Genomic DNA, 19,142 nt, shown 5'->3' on the forward strand with positions numbered 1-19,142 from the left:
TAAAGCAACCACACTCCAATAAAAAATAATAAAAAAAAGAGAATGTATTCAGCTGTAGTGTTAAATTCATGTTGTTGTGCAATCAATCTCCAGATCTCTTGCCGTCTTGTAAAACTGAAAGTCTATACCCATTAAATAACAACTTCCCATTTGTTCCTCCCTCTAGCCCTCTAGCCCCTGGCAACTACCATGCTACTTTCTGTCTCTGTGAATTGGAGGTATGTTCTAGGTACCTCATGTAAGTGTGGAATCATATAGTATTTGTCCTTTTGTGTCTGGCTTATTTCACTCAGCATATTGTCCTCAAGGTTCAACCTTGTTGTAATGTAGTATGTGTCAGAATTTCCTTCATTTTTAAGACTGAATAATATACCGTTGTATGTATATACCACATTTTGTTTATCTGTCCATGGACACTTGGGTTGCTTCCTCCTTTTGGCTATTGTGAATAATGCTGCTATGAACATGGGTGTACAAATATCTGTTCAAGGTCCTATGTTCAATTATTTTGGGTATATACCCAGAATATATATTGATATTTTGGGTATATATGGTAATTCTATTTTTAAAAATTTGAGGAACAACCATACTGTTTTTCACAGCAGCTGTACTGTTTTACATTCTCATCAACAATGCTTAAGGATTTCAATTTCTCCACATCCTCATCAACACTTGTTATTTTCTGTGGGGTTTTTTTTTTATAGTATTCATCCTAAAGGGTGTGAGATGGTATCTCAATGTGGTTTTGATTTGTATTTCCCTAAATGATTAGTAATGTTGAGCATCCTTTAATATGTTTATCAGCATTTGTATGTCTGGAGAAATGTCTATTCAAGTCCTTTGCCCATTTTGTAGTTGAGTTGTTTTCTTACTGTTGAGTTGTAAGACTTCTATATATATTTTGAATATTATCTCCCTTATTAGATATATGATTTGCAAATATTTTCTCCCTTTCTATAGGTTTCCAACTCTGTTGGATGTGTCCTCAATGCACAGAAGTTTTTAATTTTGACGTAGTCTAATTTATCTCTTTTTACTTTTGTTGCCTGTGCTTTTGGTCATAACCAAAAAATCATTCTTAAATCCAGTTTCATGAAGCTTTTCCCCTATGTTTTCTCTGAAGAGTTTTATAGTTTTTGCTCTTATGGTTAGGCCTGTGATCCATTTTGAGTTAATTTTTGTATATGGTATAAGGTAAGGGTTCAACTTTATTCTTTTGCATGTGGATACCCAGCATCATGTGTTGAAGAGACTGTTCTTTTCCCATTGAATGGTCTTGACATCGTTGTTGAAAATCATTGGGCCATACATGCGAGGATTTATTTGTGGGCTCTATATTCTGTTCTTTGCTCTGTATGTCTGCTTTCAAGCTGGTACCACACAGTTTTGATTACCGTAGCTTTGTAATACGTATTAAAATCAAGAAGTGTGAGAACTTCAACTTTATTCTTCTTTTTCATAAGTTGTTTTTTAAAAAATCAAACACACTGTCAGAATTGATCAAGAGATGAAAGAAGACACAAAGAAACACAATTAAAATTTTTTAATTTAAATTTTTAATTTTTCTGTTGAAGTATGGTTGATTTGTAATGTTTTAGGTGTACAGAAAAGTGATTCAATTATATATATACATATATATATCTATTATCTTTCAGATTCTTTTCCATTGTAGGTTATTACAAGATACTGAATATAGTTCCCTGTGCTATAGTAGGTCCTTGTTGTTTAGATATTTTGTATATATTGGTGTGGAATTTTGACTGCAAAGGGGGCCCAAAGCCCACGCCAGGGATTTCCTATCAAGCAAGCGAGGCAGAGGTTGCACATATGCACTTGGTTCCCATTCCACTAGTCACATGCCATGTTAGGTACAAGGGAGGTGGGGATGCAGTCTAGCCTGGGTCCCAAAAGAAGGCCGGAACAGATTTCTGTGGACAACCGGCAGTGTCTGCTACAGTTTCGTTCTGAATCATTCTTCTTAGTACGAAGTGGCCATTGCATCTAAAAAGCTGGGTCTTCAGTTCTGGGAAAATATTTTCCCTATCATTGCTTTGACTATTTACCTTTTTCCATTTTGGAAATATCCTCTCAATTTCAAAACTTTCTGTTTATTTCCTTAACCTGTTGCAGGTTGGTGAGAGATTTTCTTAGCTCAGTTTCCCAGCTCACTAATGAGTGCTTCAGCTGTGTCCTCTGTGCTCTCCACTCCACCTTTTATTGGCTTTTTCATTTTAGCCATTACATGCTTTACTTTCTAGTATCTCTAGTTGGTGTTTTTATGGATATACACTTGCATTTATTGCTTTTTAAATAGTGTTTCTTTAGGTGTTAGTTCTTCTGCTAAGTTTGGTACTTATAGACCCTACAGTAGTACAGGAAGGGTCACCCCAAAAAAACACAAGTGATAAAACGTTGAGGTTGTATAATCATGAGATTAATAAAAGGATTGCTCTGAGCCTTTCAACTATAGCCAGCTGGTGGCAATTGTCCTCTCTGGCTTACATATTGATAGGGCAGTTTCGGGTCCTGCAACTGCCTGGGATTTCTGGACAGCTGCAGCATTTCCAGGAATCTCCTCTTTTGTCAGTCTGATCCAGAAATCTGGATTTGAAGAATCCTTGGGACAGAGGGATCCAACCTCTGCCTTCCACTTCTGAAGAGGGTCACTTGCCATTTCCTTACCTGGCTGCTCTTTCCTCCATGCCCCCGACCTCAATCTCCTCCAAAGATAAGATTTATCTTGCCCCTATTAGAGAATCAAGGCATGGGGAAGAAGGGCACCATGACCAATCACCTGAACTCTGAGCCAGAGCTGTCACTGGGTTTTCCTGTGTGTGGCTTTCGTAGTGTTGGCAGTCTTCAAACGTTTAGTGGTTCTTGGTCATCTGCTGATTTGTGTATTTGAGGTTATATATATGTTCATCTCCGGTGTTGTCTTCCATGGCCCATGACTGGCGATTTTGTGTGTGGGAAGCAGGGGGGGGAGGTGAGGGTGGGCGCATGCTCCTGCGATGGGGGTGCTCGTGGGTTGTCTTCTGCCTGCAGGAGTTCCCACACCCCTCCTGGGGTCAGCAGAAGCCTGGAGCCATGAGAGCCTCTCCAGTCCCCACATCTACCCAAGATGTGCCCTCATAGCCTTGACTAATGCCCCTGAACCCCTCTTCCTCCTCTCAGCTGTTGTCTGGGTATGCAGCTTTCCTTACCCACTGTATGGCTGTTAGCATAACTGACGCCATCTTGGACACTTACAGTTTCTCCTGTCCTTCTGCTGATCCTACTCAGGACTGTACTGTGCAGTGAATCACTTCTCTGTTGTCAAGGGCTTCTCAGTTAATAGATATTGTTTAATAATCATTAGGACCAGGTAGCCTCTATGCTCTGTTATTCCCCAGACAATGATGAAAACCTTCGCTGATATATTCCTGGCGCCCACGAGACTAGTTACCCATTTGTAAATCTTGACTTAGGAATGCATGTCCTGTGTCCAAGCACCTACCTCCGTTCTCTAGGTTCACTACAAAAATTGTCCCAGGTGCAGAGTGCAGCCGCAAATGCTTCCTGATTGTCGTCCACCAGGTCCTGATCCCACCCTGTGAGTAGGTGACCCTATAATATGGAGCTGCCGGCCTCATTCTTTTAGTCTCAAGATGCCTTCTCAGCTCGGTGGGCATTTGTCATTCCCTCCAGCCTCCAACACCCAGTCCTGCCCCTGCGGCAACTTCTCCTGCGGTGTCATCTGCGGGTCTCCCCACACATCCTACCCTACCTGCTCTCTACCATTCAGGATTTCCTGAGGTATTGGTCCACTGTGTATTGTAAGGCCTGGGATGCCACATGCTGCTTTGCCATCTTTGGGCCTCACAGGGCCCAACCCTGAGTTCCCCAGCTCTCACCAGTGTGTCCCCCCCCCAGACAGGAAAGGTTCCCCACTAGCTAGCTCCTCTATCAGTTGGACCAGCAGTACCCCACCCACCTGAACCTCGTTGATTGGCAAAAATGCACAATCTACAAGTTGAGAATTATGTTTTATTTGCTGCATTACTGAGGACTCAAGCCCAGGAGGCAGCCAGCCTCCCTCAGATAGCTCTGAGGGCCTGTTCGAAAGAGACAAGGGAGGAGCCAGGATATATAGGCGTTTTTGAAAAACAAAAAACAAAAAACAAAAAAACAGGTAGTTGAACATCAAAAGATGACTGCTGGGACTTCCCTGGTGGCGCAGTGGTTAGAATCTGCCTGCCAATGCAGGGGACACGGGTTCGAACCCTGGTCCAGGAAGATCCCACATGCCGCCAAGCAACTAAGCCTGTGTGCCACAACTACTGAGCCGGCAAGACACAACTACTGAAGCCTGCACGCCTAGAGCCCGTGCTCCGCAACAAGAGAAGCCACCGCAATGAGAAGCCCGCGCACCACAACGAAGAGTAGCCCCCGCTCGCCGCAACTAGAGAAAGCCCGCGTGCAGCAATGAAGACCCAATGCAGCCAAAAACAAGCAAACAAACAAACAAATAAATAAAAAGATTACTGTTAATTAAAGAAAAACCAGACATCTCAAATTAATGAATTTAGTACTTTTCTATGTTTGGGAAGATGCAAGAGTCTGAGCTTAATGAAATTATGCCTTTGATATGCGCCTTAACTCTCTAGGGCCAGTATCCTGTTTTTCTCCATCTTGAATCCCCTCAGGGTGCACCATCAGGGGTGGCTGCAGTGGCTGAGGACTTGGCTACAACATCCTTGTTTACCTAAACGGCAGGCGATATTCTTTGTCCACGGCCTCACCCTAAGGGGTTTCACCTTCCTGACAGTCTGAAAATTTGCTCAGATAAGCCAATCACATTCTCCCGTGGGAACCAAAGGTCACCCCACCTTCTTGTCACTACAAAGCCTGCCTCTGACAGTCACTGCTTGTTCACTCTGCTCCCGAGTGCAGCCCCGGCGTGGCCCTTCCTGGTGTGGGGTGTCCTCCACCCCGGGCTGTGATGTAGGTGATTAATAAACTGCTGTCGTCCTCATCTGCCCAGTGTCAGCTGTCACGTGTTTAGCCATCTCATATTGTTTAGGGCAGGGGATCCCTCCTTCACCAGTCGGGTGATGAGGAGGTGATCAGAACACACCGATAGTGGGGGCTTCCCTGGTGGCGCAGTGGTTGAGAATCTGCCTGCTAATGCAGGAGACACGGGTTCAAGCCCTGGTCTGGGAAGATCCCACATGCCACGGAGCAACTAGGCCCGTGAGCCACAACTACTGAGCCTGCGCGTCTGGAGCCTGTGCTCCGCAACAAGAGAGGCCGCGATAGTGAGAGGCCTGCGCACCGCGATGAAGAGTGGCCCCCACTCGCCGCAACTAGAGAAAGCCCTCGCACAGAAACGAAGACCCAACACAGCAAACATAAATAAATAAATAAATAAAAAGGTAACTTACCATTCAAAAAAAAAAAAAAAGAATACACCGACAGCACGCTTTCTTGTTTTCTTGTGCTATTATGGGCTTATTCATTACTTTAAAATACTTCTTCTCCAACTCCGTGGATTTGGGGTGGGACGGATATTAGATGACATGCACTCAGTCTGTCTCCCCTTAATTCACTTGGCTTTTATAAAAACCTAGGTTGCCTACTGTTTTTTTGTTGTTTTTTTGGTTTAAAAATAATGCTGCCATTTTCACCTTTACACGTGTGTCTTTGTACACCCCTGCTATGATTTCTGAGATGAATTCCTAGAAGTGGAATGATGAAATAAACATTTTTAGAGACTCTGGCAAATTGCTGTTCAAGGAGGCTGTACCGCTTTTATACTTCCTCTAGCAGTGCTTGAGACTAACAATATCCACTGGAAATTGGGAAAGTGTGGGGAAATGCACAATCCCTTAAATTCTGAGAATATAATGACTTCCTGGTTTTGCTTGTAATGATGTTACTGAAGAACAACATACAGTGACGTGCACACGTCTTGAGCGAACAGTTTGATGAATTTTACTGAGTGAATCTACCTGCATGATCACCACCCAATTCAGGATACAGAACATTCGCAGCCCCTTACAAGCATCATGCCCTTTCCCCGCTATCACCTCCCACCAACCACTGCTCAGCTCCTATCTTTATAGTTTTGCTTGCTTTTAAGCTTCATGCAAATGGGCACATACACTCTGTGTTCTTTTGTGCTTGCCTTCTTTTGCTTACCATTACGTCTGTTAAGATTCACCCCACGGTTGTGTGTGCTTGCCCTTTGTTCATCAGATTGCCATGTACTATTCCACCGGGTGACCACACCTCAATGTACTTCTGTTCTTTTGTTGATGGATATTTAGGATATTTTTGGCTGGTTCAAATCTCATTACCATCCACTGGAATGTACATATCTTTTGGTGCTCTTATCGGGTTTTAATATTATTTTTATTTAAGTAGTGTTTGATTGCCAGTAAGGTTGAATATCTTTTTTATATTCGATGGCTGTTTCAATTTCTTCTTCTGTGAATTTCTTGTTCTACCTCTTGCCCATTAAAAAATATTCCCCACCTCGTTTACTCTGAGTCATAGTTCTTTTTAAATGATATAAACATGTCTTACTTTATTTCCCTGTTTGTTCTTAACTTCCAAATGCTCTTTACCATACGTTATGTTGCCTGGTTTATTAACAGAGTGAGACTAGAGGAAAATAATGCTCTTGCATGATGAGGGAAGACAGAAATGATGGTGGGAGACTGGGGTGGGCGGTTGAAGCCAGGGGTCTGTGCAGAGGGAGAGGCGGAGAAGGGCTGTTTCCATGGCTGCCTCCACCACACGTGGCCTCACCATCCTTTTCTTGTCTTCCTTTTTAAAAAGCCACAATATAAACAGCCTTGTTGTTTTTCCTGATTATATAAGTAATACTTGCAGCCTGTAGAAGCAAAGCCAAGCCACATGACTTCGAGGATGAGAAATGATGCAAGACTCCTGCTCTGTTAATGTTTTGATGGCTACCCCAGAAGGAGGTGCCCTCGGGTAGGCCCTCTGTGCATCTGGTTCTTGTTCACTGCTGGGTCCCTGGCGCCTGGTGTAGTGCCTGGCATAAATGTGGCGACGTGGATGACTTCAGAGCTCCCCCTCATTTTGAAGACTTCCTCCTAAGCCTCGCGCAAGAGGAAGACGTGTAGTTTGAGCTGAAGGAGCCCTCGTGGGGCCCCTGGTGGGGGACAGGGAATCTCCATGAGAGACTAGTTGTTTAGTTTAATATACAGTCCACAGTCATGCTGTAACCAGTACCCCTCCCCATCAGTCTGAGCCCTGGCATCTTCGGGGCCCTCAAGGCCATTGTTGCTGTGGCCCTCGGATGGAAGCATTTCAATCAGTCAGAGAAGTTTTGATGAGTGGGTGGAGAGGTTGGGGTCTGCCTTTTTCTCCCAAGAGTCTCCTTGGGCCTCTGCAGTTTTGTTCTCTCCCACCCCTCAGTACCAGATCTGCACACCAAGGAGTCCTAGGCAGGGAACACTTGGAGGCCTCACCTCAAACAGGTGTAATGGGGGGCTCTGGACTTTTTGAGTGATTGGGCAACACTTAACACAGATTATTCCAAAGGGACACCTGGGTCAGGCAATTTAGTAAAAACAACTTCTCTAGAAGTGAACGAATGAATGAATGGAAGGCAGCCCCCCTACAGTGACCCTCATCGTGCCAATCGCATTTCCTACTAAACTGTAAATCCTTTGAGGACTGGCACTTGCTCCTTGAGAGTCTTACTCATATTATACCCGCGGTGCCCTGTGAATGAATGAATGAATGAATGAGTGAGTGAATAACACAGCTCTCCTACTTGGCAACAGAGGTAAGCTTTAACACATGAATTCTTTTGTATTCTTTACCCTTAGCCTCGCATCTGCATATGGTGGGCACCTAGTGAACATTTGCTGAATGAATGAATCAATGATTGAATACATATATAAATACGTTAAAAAAAAGTTTTTTTGACTTGCCTTTAAAGAAGTGAGGGCAAGTCCAACAGGGCCTGGTGAAAAGCAGAAACCCCCAGAGGAGGATGCAGTTCAGCCGGCGGGTTTGAGCCCTGGCCTGTGCCCGTCTCCTGAGTGCATTTCTCACAAAGCAAATAAGCCTCGTTATTTTGAACCACGAGGCTGACATAAAGACACTCACAATTGCCTCAGAAAATTATGTTCCCTGCTAAGCCCACGCAATTGTCCTGGATGCTGATTTTCTGTCAAGAACGGGACTTTGTTGGGATGGACTGAAATATTCTAGAAAGATGAAGATCAAAGCTTGGTCTGTAGGTCTGGGGCCGATGCAGGAACTTAAGCGCTGGCAGCAAGCTCATTTCTCGAGTGAGAGCAAAGCCACGAATAATGTACATTTTCATTCCCTTGTTTCTAGTTTGAAGATCTCTGTCCCTGTTCTCTTATTGACTAAGCCAATCTTATTTTACTCCTTTGTTCTTTAACAAAACATATAAAGGAGGAAAGGGAAGAAATTTAAGTTAGGGGTAGCTTCCCAATTCAAGAGGGTAATAGCTTCCCCAAGCCACAGTTACATTATGATGCAGCTGGGAATCTTTGTGTTTATGAAACAGAGCTGCTTTGGAAATCATTGCATAATTCTCATCAGAGAGCAGATTTTCTAACCACATTCACACAGAGGCGCCTTTCAACTGTTATGATTTATTGTTCAATAACTATTTTTTTTAAAAAATAGCATCAAAATCAGTGATTCTCCTTTCTGTACAATTTCAGAGGGCAGAAAATTTAGTTAGAACTAAATACACACAAATAATTTAATGTTTTAAGATTTGGTTGTTTGAATTACAGTAGAACACCATTGTAGTGTGATTTGTTATTTGACTTATTGAGAAATAACTGAGTGGAATTTAATTCCCTGGAATACATTAATAGCAGCCCAACAGCCCCACTCTCCACCCCCAGACTTTTTAAACAGGGAGGGATCTTGGAGTTGTGTCTGGTCTCCTGGATTTACAGCTGAGGCCAGAGGTAATGTGATTTCCCAAAGGTCACCAAGCTAGTGAGGGCAGAGTGGAGAGAGCATAGCTGTTCCAGCCAGGCTTTCCCCACTCTGCCCCAGTAAGGAACAAGATTAATTTATATGAGTCGAGGGCTAGTGTTCTGGAAAGAAGCATTCTCTTATTGTGAGACAAAGGTGTGGGCAAGCGTATAAAGAAGCAGCAGTGAGCAAACCAGTGATGATGGAGACTCAGGAAGCCAGGTCAACCCCAAGACAGGCTTGGTCACCTGGATTATACCATAGATGGGGCATGGAGGGCAAGGCCCTTCTCCAGACCCAGGGACAGTGCCCTGGAGACACAACCAAAGACGGCTTCTCTCAAAGCTGCCCAGAGTCTAGACTAAACTCATGGACTCTCCTTAACCATGTGCTGAATCCTGTTTTATAATAATCTGCTCACATAGCTGGCTTTCCCTTCTAACCTGTGAATCCTTGAGGAAAAAGGCAGTATCTGGCTCATTTTTGAAATTCTACCTAGCACAGTGACTGACACAAAGAGAACTCAACAAATATTTGCAAAATAAATGAACAACGGTGACTGCCCCATTTAGAGCCAATCCCAGTGCAGAATAAAATCACAACCAGCCATTGCCTAATAAAATTGAACTTGTTCATCCCTCTGACCCATAATTCCATTGCTAGAAAAATACTTGCCCATGAGCATCAGGAAGACTAGAACATTACAAAAATTTTGGTAGTAGGATTGTTCATAACAGTCCCAAATGGAAAGCACCCATCTTTCAATGGAATACTATACAGCAATGTAACTGAATGAATTACAGCCTACGTATCAATATACATGAATCTCAAAAACACAAGGCTGGGTGAAAAAAGTCAGAGAATAATTCATTTAGACTGCATCCATTTATATAAAATTCAAAACAGTGGGAAACTAAACAATATATTGTTTAACAATATATTGCACACATGTTATGATACATTAAAGAAAAGCAAGGAAATGATTAACACATATTCAATAGTGGTTATTTCTGGGAAGATAGAGGGAAACACAACTCAGAGAGCTTCAAAGTTATTGGTGTAATTCTATTTATCAAGCTGGATGATGAGTACATGACTATTATTATTCTTTAAAAGGGTTACACATAATATACACATTCACATAGTTCATAATAAAAAATTTCAAACAACACACCAGCACCAAACAAACTTAGATGGAAGCTCTCCATAACACTTTTGACCCGGTCTGTCCACAGAGGTGGGAAGGAACCTGTTGGGGAGCCCACGGCCCTTGAACAGTCTGACTCTACCTGTAGTGGGTTTGTCTGCTGGGGTTTGAAACCCTATCCATTTCAGTGCCTGTCTGCTGAGTGCTGTCCCTCTGATTGCAGGGGTCTGTCTGTAGCGTAAACAAGGACATGGAGGGGCAGGTGTCCTTGGCCCAGGGGGAATTGGATATCACCCCATAGGACCACTTCGAGCATCCTTAAGGAGGAAAGAAAGGCCAAGAATGTGCTTAGAAAATCTTTCCCATCAGGAGTGAGGAAGAATCCTTCCCTCTTAACAGTGATGGTGGTGGGTTTGGGGATGCTCATGGGTTCATTGTACATTTATGAGCCCCAGCTTTTTATTAAATAAGTATGAGGCAAAGTTATCTCTTATTCCTTCCTTCTTTTCTCTTGAAAACATTGCCTATATGATACCATGAAAACGTCCCCAAAGCCCGGGGTAGTAGACTCTGTGGGTGCTCCCAGCACGTTCCCTCATCTCCTCTATTCAGCATGCTCCCACCTCCATTCCAGCAGCTGCGATCTGCTCTGGTTGATGACTAGAAATACCCCAGCTCCCTTGCCCTGGGGGTGGGATCATTCTGAAGCTCCCAGGGTTTCCCATCTGGATTAAGCTTCAATTGCCCTCAGAGGGAACCTAAAGCAGCCTATTTTGGTGATGGTCCCTCTTCTGTTTCACTTCTTACCCACCTCCCTCCCACTCCGAAATAAACCACCACCCAAATCCTTGTGTCAGGTTCGCTTCTGAGGGAACCCAAACCAAGGCACTCTGGAAAGAGGGACTCTCTCCCTCTTCACTCTATCGTTGGGACAAGCATGGAAAGCATTGAGGTTATGAGTGTATGTCCTCATCCTATGACTGACGGTTCCAAAGAGTTGCCTCTTTATAGGTGGACAGCCATTCGTCCTGGTTTGCATAGGACAGTCCAACTTATACCTGCAGTGCTGGTGTCCATCTGGTTTAGCATTTCTCTTGGAAGACACTGTCCTGGCTTGGATGATAAATGGTATGGTCACCCCATTTCCAGGAGACCTGTGCTTGGCAGGAGGAGTGTGATCTAATCGGACCAAAGGCTGTTAGAGCTGGAAGGGATTTTGGATTCATCTAGTATAAGCTGCTTGCTTACAGATGAGGCAATGGAGGCCCTGGGCACTAGGAAAACTGCTCGTGGTCAGGCATTTAGCGGCAGAGCCAGCCCTGAGGCCAGGTCACCCTCTGTGTGGAACAACCCTAATCTTCCCTTCCCTGGACCTACTGCCAGGGCCTTCCAAGAAGGCTGTAAGTCACCTTTGCTACATTGACCTTATTGTGGAGTCAAAGCAATCTTTGCTCTGAAAATCTGGCTATGTACTAAATCTTTGATATTAGAAGTCCGACTAGGGCTTGAGGAGTTCATTCCATAGCCTGGAAATAGGTTGTCCTACTGTCCACTAGATGGTGTCCAATACACACCCCCTACACATGCATCACTGGAACTGCACAACTAAGCCTGATGTTGATGAAAGAAAGATCTAATCCATCCCAGTTTGGTTGTCTTGTTTTGTTTCCTGGCAGCATGCTCTAGAAGAGATGTGGGGGCTGGCAGGAGAGGAGGAAGACGTGCCTTTAGACAATCTCTCTGGATGAACGGTTGCAGGACGTGAGGCAGAGAAATCGGAGCCATGCTGGTGAGAGGGGATGCTGGCCTGGACCATGGCTGTGCGTGATGCAGATGGAGAGCAGTGGATGGGTCTGGAGGCAGGAAAGACAGGCCTCGATGAAAGGTTGGATCTAGCACTCCCTGAATTCCCTAGTTTCAATCTCTCCTTCTATAAGATGGCAGAGGGGTTGGCTTATCAGTGTTGGCATTTCCAGTGCAGTGCAGATACTCAAAATATGGAGGCTTTTTGGAAACTAATGAATAAAACAGCTAAGATTTATTGAGTGCTTATGGGAGCCCTTCTAAGCACTTTACATGTATTAATTTCCTTTATTCCCCCTCAAATACACATCTTGGGCCCCTGCCCAGATCAAAACCTGTGGGACTGATGGGCCTGAGCCAGCGTATTTTGAAAAATCTCCCCATGTGATCCTTATACACTTCTGGCTCTGGTGGGAGAAGGAGCTGAGGCCCAGGCAGGCTTGTCCTGTGAGGGGATCTGGGGCTCCCACCTGGCAGAGCTGCCGGCCAAGGTCTCCCAGAGGCCTCAGGCCTCGCGTCTCTCTTCTACTTTGACCTTCTCCTCACTTTAATCTGCCACACACCTCACGTGCTTTCTTTCCTCCTTTCTCCCGTTCTTCTCCACAGAACACCTCCAGGCCCTGCTCAGTCTCTCTCTCTGTCCCTTATCCCTCCTGTGAATCATGCACAGCCCTGGAGCACATCTGTGGTGTTGGCCCTGGTCCCCCCAGGTGAGAAGCCCTGTCCACTCGGTGCCCTCCAGAGGGGCCGTCCTTGCAGCCTCCATCCTGCCCTCCTTGCAGGGGCAGCGTCTGGCCTCCACCTCAGGCCCATAGCCCTCCTCACCTCTTCTTCCTGCCAGCCGTCCTCAGGGTCCGCAGCGGCCCCAGTACCAGTAACCTCCACTGAACACGCCCTCCCCACCTGCCTGTGCTGTGCTCGGAGCACAGAGAGGCGGAAGGCCTGGCAGCACAGAGGCCTGAGGACGTGGCCGCGGGAAAGGCCTTGCTGTGCTGCTCCCTCCCCAACAAATGTGAGCCGGGGGCTTCCCTGCTGGCGCAGTGGTTGAGAATCCGCCTGCCAATGCAGGGGACACGGGTTCGAGCCCTGGTCCAGGAAGATCCCACATGACGCAGAGCAACTAAGCCGTGCGCCACAACTACTGAAGCCTGCGCTCTAGAGCCCGCGAGCCACAACTGCTGAGCCTGCACGCCTAGAGCCTGTGCTCTGCAGCAAGAGAAGCCACCGCAATGAGAAGCCCGTGCACCGCAATGAAGAGTAGCCCCCGCTCGCCGCAACTAGACAGAGCCCGTGTGCAGCGACAGAGCCCGTGTGCAGCAACAAAGACCCAACTCAGTCAAAAATAAATAAATAAAATAAATTAAAAAAAAAAAGTGAGCCGGGGCTGTATTTAGTTCAACTACCATTCATTGGGTACTTACTGCACACCAGGCACCCAGCTAGGCCTTGGGGTTACCAAGGTAAGACACCCTCCTCCCACCCAAGCACCTCACTTCTGTTCACAGATGCAGCCACAAAACATCTGTTACAGGGCACCTGGTGGAGAGAAGGTGCCCATGCATTGGTCACAGGGAAAAGGGGGATGTTAATCGAGGCTGTGGGAGTCTGAGAAAGCCTCCAGGGAAGGCTGTTGTCCCTTAAAACTTCGCTCGTGTCACATCCCCCCAGAAAACCTCAAGCCCCGTTGGGAAGACCCCTAGGTTGATTTAAGAGCCCTGCCTCTGGGCTCCCAGCACCCCCATGGCAGTTACTGCATCATATGAAGAGCTGTGATTCCCAGGGTCCCTCTGCCGTGAGCAGCTTCAGGCTGGAACCATGTCTCCACTTCCCACCCCAGAAACCAGGGCCTGGCACACAGTAGGTGCTATGTATTTGCCTGTTGAATGAATAGGAGATGCCATCTGAGCTGGATCTTTGCGGATGGGGAGGATTTAGAGGATGAGAGTGGGGGTGAGGGCTCAGGGAGCAGGAGGTGAGGTCAGGAAGCACGGCAAGAGGCCCAGCTACTTCGGTGCCCCCTTCTCTGGTTACTCTCTGGGGCATCTGAGCATTGGGGACTCCCCCCGCCACTCCGCCTCCAGCCAAGCTTTGCAAGGCCAACCTTCACCCTTAGAGCCCGGGGCACTCGCCCAGGGTCTACACCCCTGTCCCCTTGTTCTCTGGCCTTAAAGGGGGAGGTAGGTGGCGGGATTGACACCCCTTCAACCGGGGGTGGCCCATCCTCTCTCTCCCTCCCCAGCAGCTGTAGCTGAGCCTGTTGATCTCATCTCTGGGTGAACTTCAGAATCACCAGAGAAGCTTTTTAAAAACACCCATGCTTTATTTGATTGGTCTGCGGTGGGACTGGGGGAGCATCGTTTTTAAAGGCCCTTAGGCGATTCTAACGCATAAATGCACTAAGCCAGCCCCCAGCTGGGGCAGGACCCCCCCTCCCGCAGGGCCTCTCCCCGCTCTGCTGCTCCAAGCCTCCTTCCCAGCAGTTTTATCTCAAGCAGCACACCCCAGAGCCCTCTCGGCACTGAATTATACCCATCCCAGCAGACTGCTGCCATGTGAATTACTGAGGCCGGAGCTGAAAAGGCATCTCCTGGTAAAGAAATTAAAGTGCTCAATCATTCGGCCGAGAGCCAAGGCCAGAGAGATTCTCAGTCCCTAGAGAGAAAGACAGGGGGGTGCATGAGCGCAGGGAAGGGGAGAGCCTCCTTTGAGGCGGAGGAGACAGAAGGCAGTGTGCTGGGGGCATGTGCCACAGCCAGCAAGGAGGGCCCCCCCTCCCTGACTTTCCTCTTTGGAAGGCTGGCACCCAAGACCCCTGTCTGGGGTATGGAGGCCACAGGCGGGCAGGAGCTACCGCTCGAGGGTTGGGTGAGCTGGGCGTGGAGACCTCTCAGGGCGGGCAGTGTGAGGTTAGCCAGATAAAAATGGGGTGTTTCAAATGCCACCTCCCATAGCAGCCCTTCAGGGACTGAGCCAGACATTTCCTTCCTAAGAAACAAGGATACGGCCTCCCAGCCCCCAGGACACAGACAATTGGGACTTCCACAGGCTGGAAGCCCTCAGTCACTCTTTATTTACACCCCGCTGAGTGGTACCCCAACTGCAGCTATGGCTTTGGGCAGAGGACAGGGATGTGATGAGGAGGGCTTGGCTCCTCAGCCTGCGGCCCAAGCTGTGGCCCCCACTGGGGGCTCAATGCTGCTGTCTTGACATTTTCGGAGTCACAAGCTCATGACAGAGGTGTGGGAGTCCCTGTGAGGCAAAGGGGGAGCAAGGAGGGTGGTGCTGGCGTTTCTGCTCTTACTGGGACACATCTTTAAAGATGGCTCTCCTTCTCCTTCAGCAAGTATCTGGGCCTTTGTCCAGGAACTCTCAGTGGGGACATCAGCTACGGACCACAGATTCCTCCCACGTGGCCATCCTGTCTGTGGGATCTCACAGGCGTGTGATGAGAGAGCTGGTCAGGCATGGTGGTGGGGAGCCAGGTCCGTGCTTGGTCTGTTTCCTCGATCACAGTTGGTTCCCCGGGCAGCAGTTCATCATCTGTGCCCTGGGCGGGGGATCTTTCCCACTTACCAGACAGTCAGATGCCCAAACACAGGGCCTCAAGCCAGGAGCATCATCCTAATGCCCCAGGGGTAGCCCCTTTTAGGGTCCCCAGCTCTGATTCTGGATAGCCCAGAGAAGGCAGTGGTAATCCCAACACAAACCGGAGTTGTATCTTGGTGGAGGGATTTCCATTGCACCTGTAACAGAACAACTGCTTGGTTAGATAGCCCTTGCTTGGCACTCTTTAAATTTCACAGCACACATGCTGAGGTTTGTATTGACTAATTGTTAAATTGAGTCACTACTCTGACTGGACATATTTAAGAGGTTTTTTTTCACATAAGTGAAAGTGAAAAATATATAGCCACCTATAAATGAGGAAGTGGGTTGTCCACATCTTCTGGTTAAGAATTTGACTCTGCCCTGCACATCCTGGGATTGCACAGAGGGCAGTGGGGGCCTGGAGGGTATGGTTGGGTTGTTCCCTGTTCAGGAACCTGACACCTGAGGAAGGATTACCAATGTTTCCATCAGAAGGGAGGCTGGAATGACAAACATGGTATCGACCATGGGAGGGTGCAGAGCCAGGGGAACACAGCCTGGGGTGAGGGTCTTGGGCTGCCGGGCTGCTGGCAGAGCCTATTTATCCCTCGCCCAGAGGCTGTCATCAATTTCCAATTAGCTGGAGGCTTGGCGGGCAGCTGCGGGCTCCAGACTCCACCATATTAATGAAAGCACCGGCCCTGCTGGAGACAGTGCTGAACAAGGATGGAAGTCTAATTAGGTTATCCCAGTAGAGGGACATCCAAGCTTTGGTTTGGGGCTGTCAGCTTACCTCTGGCAGGGCTGGGAATTTCCTCGGGCTCTGAGGGTGGACTCTGCCCAACATCTTCCTCTGGGCTGGGGTGCCAGGGGTGGGAGATTTTTACCCCTGGAGCTGAGCCTCAGGGCTCTGCGTCTTCCTTCTAGAGCGGCAAGCAGGAGCTTAGGACAAAGCTGTGGGGTTTTCTGTCATCTAGGGCTTGTAGCAGGGAGGAACACTGGGGTCCCAGGGCCCTCCCTGGGTGGGGAGCTGCATTGACTGTCCATGTATAGATGAGGCAGGGGGACCCAGGAGTGGCTGGCCCCTCAGAGTGATGGGGACGGCTCAGAATCCATGATGGTAAGTCTGACCAGCCTCAGGCCCCAGCTCTTAGACAGAACCCAGCCTATTTGCAGTAACAGGAAAGGAGGGAACGCTGACTGGTGGTAACAAGCTTCAGAGCACTTGCTGGGGAGTCTGTGGGAAGCAACCCACTCCCTTCTGCAGAGGCAGAGCCCCCGGGGAGTATCAGCTTCCCTTGTTGATTTGCTCTAGTCTATCAGATGCAAACAGGTTTTCATAAAACTCAAGGAGACATCTGCTGAGAAAATTAATTCAATGGGCGACGAGGTGTTTCTCTGGGGAGCCTCCATGCTTGTTCTTTCCTCCTCCCTCCCCCTTGGCTGCTCAGAGGGGTCTGAGGTGTTGATGGAGCCCAGTCTGGCAGCCCTTGTAGCCCAAGGCTCAGATAGCCCAGGGTCAGGACCAGCCCCTTGTCTTTTTGCCTGGATCCTTGGGAAGGTGGAAACAACTAGATGCCTTGACAGGGAACCTAGCAGAGGTGGTGGGCATGCGGCTTGTCCTGACTCACCCTTGACACCCAGGTCACTACCTTCATGACCATCATAAACCCTCCCATCGCTGAGTGTCCAGCACTAGGCAAGGAGAAAAGGAGATGTGGAGGAAGGAGAAGAATGGGTGGCAGAATTGAATGAACACTTCTTCAGTGAAGTCTCGAGGTTGAAAAGCCAAGGACTTGGGTTACATTCACAAGATGTGAATCCTGTGAATCAGGTTCCTTGGCTCTAGCATGTAAGGTTCTTACATGAGAGGAGAGGAGCTGGAGAGAGCGGCCTTCCCAGGAGCCCTGTTAGGTGAGCCGGTGAGACACCATATCCATCTCTAGATGCAAGACAAAGTAGAAGGGTCCCAGGCAGGTGAAGTCCATGGCAGAATAGGGACATAGAGGGAGGGGTCCCTCATCAGACCCCATGCTTTCTGCCCTCGTTGCCTGATTTCAGTGGTTCTCAATCTTTACATCCTAGAAGAACCTTGAAGAGGAGGTCTAGAAATGAAGATTTCCAGGCCCCACTCCCAGAATTCTGATTAAGGAGGTCTGGGGTGGGACCCAGGAATCTGCATTTTAACCTAGGGGGCCGATGGGACCACACTTGGAGAAGCACTACCTCAGTCCAGCAAAATGAATAAACTTCAACAAAGGTTTCCAGTTGCTTTAAATCCTCAGAGAGGCTCAAAATAATTAACAAGCATTTTCTGAGAGCCTATAACTATAGCCTCAAATCAGGGCTGGCCTCATGGGTGACAGCACATGGGTGGTACAGGGGCCCACAGGCAGAAGGGCTCCCACGCTTTCGGTTTAATGCTCTGTAGTGGCTGCCCTTGAAATGCTGAGTAATTTTGTGAGTTTGTGCTTTTGTAAGTGAAGTCTAACGGGACAGTGGATCATGACAGGGCCTTGGAGCCCGGGTTCACAGCCGCTGCCTCTGGAGGATGGGTTCTCACCATCGTAGGCCCCGCCCTACTCCACAACCACTGCCACCAGCTTCCCCAGCATGGGTCTGGGTGGAGATGGGGACCGTCAGGGTCTGGCTCCCTGGCCCCAAGGTGTCGGGGTGCAGCATGGTCATCCGCCTCCACCCCGCGGGCTCGCAGCGCCCCCTGGTGTCTGGAGGCCGCAGGACAGCGGGGTCCAGCCTCTCTCTCACCCACCCCCGGGTCCTGGTGCCGGGTAGGGGGAGCGAGGGTCTACACATTCTGGGGGTCGCCCCTCTGCTGTGGGTTGGGCCCGTGGGAACAGGAGACGCCTCCCTCAACTTTCCCAGCCCTGGTTTCCTGACCTCCAAGAGATTACAGCTCCCTGACTTCAATGAAAAAGAAGGTTATTGAACACCTTTCACCCCAAGTGTCATTTAATTTTCCTGGTTATATCCTGGTGCTTAGGACGCTGGCACGTGGGCAGTACTCAAAAAAGATCCAGGGAGTGAATGAATGGTTGGATAAACTCTTTGAGGTAGATATTATATTCTCTCCATTTTACAGGTAAGACCCTGAGGTTTAAGGAGGGCAAACAATTCACTGGAGGTGGAGAAGAAGCACGTGACAGAAATGAGATTTGAGTGCAGGTCAAAATTCCAAAGCCTTTGCTCTTTCACCATCTCACAGGTGTGAAGCCATGGTCCAATACCCACCCAGTGCCATTTGCCTATGAGCTGGAGTTGCTCCTGGCATGGTCTTCTGGTTGTCCAAGGGGGAGGGGGATTGTCAGCCCAGTGTGAGATCTGTCATTGGAGTTTCACCAGTTCTGCTCCCCATGGACCAAGGAGGAAGCGAGGATGAAGAGCTATACTCACTAAAATTCTCTGATTCAATGGAATCAATTAGGATTCTTCCAGTTGCTGCAAACAGAAACCTCAACTCAAAATGACCTAGACAATATTATTATTTCATGTAACAGAAAAGTTTACAGCTAATCAGACTCTCAGGCTGGTTGATTCCAGGACTCTTTCTGTCTCTTAGTGTGCCAGCCTCAATGTTGGCAGCTCCAGATGGGACGTGTGGATA

This window comes from Eubalaena glacialis, chromosome 3, assembly GCF_028564815.1.
Source record: "Eubalaena glacialis isolate mEubGla1 chromosome 3, mEubGla1.1.hap2.+ XY, whole genome shotgun sequence".
Classification (NCBI taxonomy): domain Eukaryota; kingdom Metazoa; phylum Chordata; class Mammalia; order Artiodactyla; family Balaenidae; genus Eubalaena; species Eubalaena glacialis.